This window comes from Elephantulus edwardii, unplaced genomic scaffold (genome assembly GCF_000299155.1).
Source record: "Elephantulus edwardii isolate Elephantulus edwardi_28Jun2011 unplaced genomic scaffold, EleEdw1.0 scaffold00114, whole genome shotgun sequence".
Lineage (NCBI taxonomy): Eukaryota > Metazoa > Chordata > Mammalia > Macroscelidea > Macroscelididae > Elephantulus > Elephantulus edwardii.
This window is the reverse complement of record NW_006399864.1, coordinates 2,300,348-2,306,163: the sequence shown is the minus strand read 5'-3', so window position 1 is coordinate 2,306,163 and position 5,816 is coordinate 2,300,348. Positions and strand designations below refer to the sequence as shown.

Genomic DNA, 5,816 nt, shown 5'->3' with positions numbered 1-5,816 from the left:
ATTTGGATGATTTAAAACATAAACACAGCATGAACAACTTAACTGAGAAAAATAAGTAAATGAAATGTTGAATTGTCTGCATGATTCGCTTCTGTTGACTATTTAAGCATGAGTGAAAGTCTGGGAAATTTGCCCTTAGAAATAAAATATTTTCCTCCTTTCAACGTATAGAAACATGCTATGGAAACTACATACAAAACAAAACTTAGTGTAACATGAATACAGAAAGCACAAAAGCCCTAGTTTATGACATGGTCTTTGAATTTGCTCAAGATAGTTCCTTACTTAATACCTTCACATGTGTATTGATAGAAAAGCAGAAGTCAGCCAAACATTTTGGCAAGGCTGGAAAATTATATTTTAAATGCAGTATATAAGCTTTCATTTGGATTTTTAAATCTGCATTCAGAGAAGATGGAAAATGCAAATGTTTCATCCCTAAAGAAATATTAACTCTCACACTGGGCTGCTTTGGAATAAAAAGTTCTGCATATGTGCCCTGTGAACTTAGTTAATATTACTATGAGCACTGTAATTTTTTAATTTCCTGATTTGAACAAAAATTTCAAGTATATTAGTTTAGTGTTTTGTGGGGGTTTTGGGAGATTGCTCTTGAAATTTTCAAGGTACAAGGTTGTCATTTCTCTGGAAGGAAAAATCCAGCATCTGACAATAATTCCCTGTAATCTTGAATTTGGATAAAGGCTCTGATTGGTCACAGCCATGGCTTTTCTATGCAAATTGAACAGTATCACAAGTAAAGAAGTTCACTATTTTTCTCTCTTGTTCAGAATAGCAAAAACAACCCACCATACCCTCTCTTTGTCTATGTCCTAGATTCACTAAATAGGTCTAATCCTGGGCCCCTGATTAGACCTCGTCACCATAGTTACTTCTAAAGGAGCGTTGTTATCTGAATATTGCGCTGTGCGTCTCTGCTCTGTAATCGTTCCATTGACCTTATTCTTTGTCTGCGTTTCATTGTTGCTATTTATTTTATTCTTGTGTTTTGAGGCCCTAAGCATTCACGAGCCTTTCTGGTATTGACTACCAACAAAACCTGGCTTAAATATCACACTTTACTATATATCTAAATGAATTGTTTTTATACTTATAATACGTTTATAGTCACATTAATGGACCATTTTGCATAACTTCCCCTTCAAAATGTTTCATTTTATTTTCACAATGATAATTTTTTTCTTTTCTTTCTTTTTTTATTTTCTTTTTGCATGTGTTTCCATACAGTATTGAAAATAAAATGCTCAACGTTAGCATTTTCCCCAGGAGCTGTAGAGATGGTCTCTAAAGGGATAAACGTTGAAAAGCCTGACACTCCATCAAATGAGGCTGGGAACTCTCCAGGTTCGATCTCAATAGTTTAAAACATGCCCCGCGATTTAATAGAAGACATGGTCATCTTACTATTTAATGATTTAAAAGAGCTTTCCAATCCATGTGAAGAGCACAGTCCAAGGATAAATCCAATTTGTGAATGCATTTTATACTACATATGTGCATACTTTGACATGCTCAGGTGTTCATATCAAACATTCTCTCAGTAGATCATGAATGCATTTCTCTTTCTTTTTCCAGTTATTTTTGTTTTTATTAAGCATTTAATATCATTGTATTTCAGAACATCTTTGCTTCTTACATCAGTACAAGTGCAATCACCTGTTTGTAATAAGTAAAAAACAACTTGTTTCAAGTATGAATCATTGTATGCTTTTATGAATGTAATGAAGATTCAATTAAAAGTTATATTTGTTCTTTTTTATTAATTTTAATGAAAGTTTACAGAGACTTAGGGTTTCTATTCATTCATTCATTGTTGCACTTTTTTCTCTGCCCCCCCCCCCCAATTCACTCTTCTTGAAAAGTAAAAGAAAAACTCTTTCATTGTTATCTTTCTTAATAACAACCAGACTTGGTAAGAATCAAGCCTTCAACTGCTGTGTTAACTCCACTGCTAACACATTGTGCTGCATCTTCAGTCCAGATCCCATTATCCGAACTATAGCAGCTTCTAGCTCGTTTCCTGTCATCGTCTACCTTCCGCCTCATTTTACTTTGTGGGTCAGCTTCACCTTGTTTGGCAGCAACTGTTTGAATCTTGACTCTGTGTGGTTTGGATGTGACCTGATCATTAACTATGCGACCATTTTCTATTTTCTTTGATTTGGGCTCTTTTGTAAGAACCTGCTGTGTTGGCAGGGGCTCTAACAAGCTCTCTTTCAGAAATATCAGTCTCTTGTTGAATTTCCTCAAGCGTATATTTTTTTTCTATTATTAAAGAGCAGTAATATAGTCATCTGGAGAGTGAGGACTGGCAATTTGTGCTTCCGCACTTTAGAGCCAGTTACTTGAAGACCCGCCATACCAACTTCAGATCCCTCTTGCTTTTTAACTGGCCCGTAAGAGGTGGCATTGAGATCTGCAGAACCCATATGATGTTGGAGTGCAAACTGTCAGCCAGTGTTTGGCTAAATAAAATCTTCCGAATATTTCAAACGTATGTGGTGGTGCTGGTGGGATGCTGCCTTCTGGTGTGGCCAATATCCTGTCCTGAGCACCTGGACTGTAAGATCACTACCTAAAGATACCTCAGGTGCCTGCAAGTGTTGCCTGGCTTCATCCGTAGTTGTATTTGAGATGCTCATATCCCTAAATCACATTGGTCTTAAAGAAGCAATGGTTATCCTTCCCCCCCACCCCCCACTTCAAAATTCATGGGCATTTGAAAATCCTACTGAACTGATGACTTTTCCTGGTAACTGGCTTGAAATGAAAAATTCTTAGGAGTGGGGAAATGACATTCTCACTCAGGGTCTTCTTTTCTCTTTTATGATCTTCCACTTTCCCAAGGATAATTGTTGCTGTTGTTGTCAGGTGTTATTAAGTCGATGACAACTAACAGAAACCTTAGGAACCTTTTGATTGTTGTTGTTAGGTGTCATTCAGTCAGCCATGTGAATAACTCAGTGAATAACAGATCTGAGCCTTCCCCTGTCCCACACCATCCTCATAATCTCTGATATGTCCAAGCTCGTTACAGTCATTGTATCAACTCATCTTGGTAAAGGTCTTCTTTTTTCTTTCTCTGACCTCCCACTTTCCCCAGCATGATGTCACTTTCCAATGACTGGCCCCTCTTGACAACAATTCCAAACTATGTGAGACAAAGATTCACTATCCTTGGCTCCAAGGAACATATTGTTTTCATTTCCTTCAAGATAGACTTGTTTACTCTTTCAGTCATCTGTGGGATATTCAGTACTCTTCTCTAACATTATTAAAGGGCCTGATTCTTCTTCTATCGTCCTTGCATCTTGTCCAACTTTTACATCCATAAGAAGTAATTGCAAATACCAAGGCTTGGATCAGGCACACCTTTAGACTAACTTCTTTACTCTCTAGCACTTTAAAGAAGTCATTGACAACAGATTTTGCCAATGCAAAACTTGAATTTTTTACTCCTGCTCCCATAGTTGTTGCTTGTGAAACCAGGTAACCTGGGATGGTTGACAATTTCCATTTTTCTCCATTTAACATGATGTATCTTATTGGCCCAGGGGTGAAAATTTTTATTTTCTTGATGTTGAGGTGTAATCTATATTGATATTTGCAGTAGGTGCTTCAAGTCTTCTCTACTTTCTCAAGCAAGATTGTGTCATCTATTACACAGGTTGGTGTTGAGTCTTTCTTTAATCTAGATGCCACATTCTTCTTCATATAGTTCAAACTCTCAAATTATTTACTCAACACACAGATTGAATAGAGAGGAAGAAAAGCTACAGCCCTGATACATATCTTTTCTGATTTTAAACCATGAGTCTTTCCTTCTTCTGTCCAGACAACTCCTTCTTATTCTACGTATAAGTTTCTCATGAGCAAAATTAAGTGTTCTGGGATCCCCATTCTTTTTACTGTTACCCAAAATGTTTATCATATGTATAACAGAGGAATATTGTTAGGCATAATACTGGAAATCGAGTCCATCTAGATCAAGAACTAGAGCCTTCCTTCTTAACATCAAGAAATCAAAGGTCTTCTACAGGACCAACAATCAATATTATAATAGATGGAGAAAAGATTGAAGCTGTCAGTGATTTCATCTTGCTTGTGTCAATAATCAACACCACTGGTACCATTAGTCAGAAAATCAGGAGACATATTGCACGGGGCAAGTCCACTGTCAGTGGACCTCTCCAGAATGCTGAGGAGCAATGATGTAAGTATGAAGACTAAGGGGCACCTGATTCAGTTCATGATTCTCTCAATCACCTACTAGGCATCGGAGAGCTGCACAATGAATAGGATAACAGAAGAAGAATTAATATCTTTGAGTTGTGGTGTTGGAGAAGAGCACTGAATAGCCCATAAACTTCCAAAAGAAAAAAAAAAAACAGATATGCCTTGGAAATAGTGCAGCCAGAGTGCATTTTGGAAGCGAAGATGGCAAAGCTTTGTCTTTTACACTTTGTACATGTAGCTCGAGAGGCTTTTCCTTGTAGAGGGACATCATGCTTGGAAAGACGGAGGGCCAGTGAAAGAGAAGAAAACCCCCCAAAAGATGGATTGATATGGTGACTTCAGCAATGGGTTCTAGTGTGTCAGAGATGATGAAGATGGCACAGAACAGGGTATAGGTCAGATCAACTCTTCATAGGGTTGCTATGAATTCTATTCAATTTGACGGCACCTAACAACAGTAACAACACTTGGAAGGCCCTGAAGAAATGAGAAGAAAGAACTGCAAACATCCATTGATAATTAGAACAAAGAATGCAGGAAGTATGAACCTAGGAAAATGATAAGTTTTAAAAATAAAATAGAATGCATAAAGATACACATTCTAGGCATTAGTGAGTTGAGATGTATTGCTATTGCCATTTTGAATCAGGTAATCACATCGTCTATTATACTAGGAATGACAAATTGAAGATGAATGGTGTTGCATTCAAAGAGAACATTTTCCATATATATTCTGATGTGCAATGCTGTGAGTGATGATATACTATCCATATGTATGCAAGGAAGACCTGTTCATACAACTGTTATTCTAATATATACACAAATAATTAAAAATAATAATAATTGGTTACCAGTTCTTTATGGCTCTTGTGACGGATATGAGGATAGAAATATAACAATAGAATATTGCACAAATAATTCTTTATTCCTTAGAAATACCTTCTTTAAAAAACAAAAATGGCGATTATTCACATGGACTTCACTTACTGAACTCAATAATTTTCTCTATTCTGGATCATTCTTAAACCTATATCCTCCACCTTAAAAATTACTTTTGATGCTTCATCCCTCAAACCGCATCCTTTTCCTTTGCTCACTTACTGGAAACATCTTAATGTTCACCACTTTTACTCCAATCACATTCCTATTTGAGCCCTGTCTAACCATTCTAATCTAATATTTAATTTCCTTCACTTAACTGAAAATACACTCTTCAAGGGCATTAATTCTTGCTGAATGTCTTGGTCTAACCTCAGTACTCATATTATTGTACTTTATCCAGAATATCCAACATCATTGATCAAACCCTGTGTTTTGAAATGTTTCCTCCCTTTAGCTTTACGGATGTCACATACTTCTTGTCTTCCTCCTAATTCATGGACCACTTCCTCTAGGATCATGTTTCTTGGCTTTTCCTGTTCATTTTAGCCTTCTAATTTGCAAGTTTCCCAAACACTGATTCTCACTGAATTTTTTTAAATTTTATTTTATTAATTTTAATGAACATTTACAGAAATTTTGGATTGTTGCCTTTTTTTCCCTGCCCACCCCCCTAGTTC

General features: G+C 36.5%; 1 pseudogene; it reads right to left on the bottom strand.

The window, feature by feature from the left end:
- Nucleotides 1-621: 621 nt before the first annotated feature.
- Nucleotides 622-5,816, bottom strand: part of LOC102845727 — an 18,176-nt pseudogene continuing 12,981 nt past the window's right edge.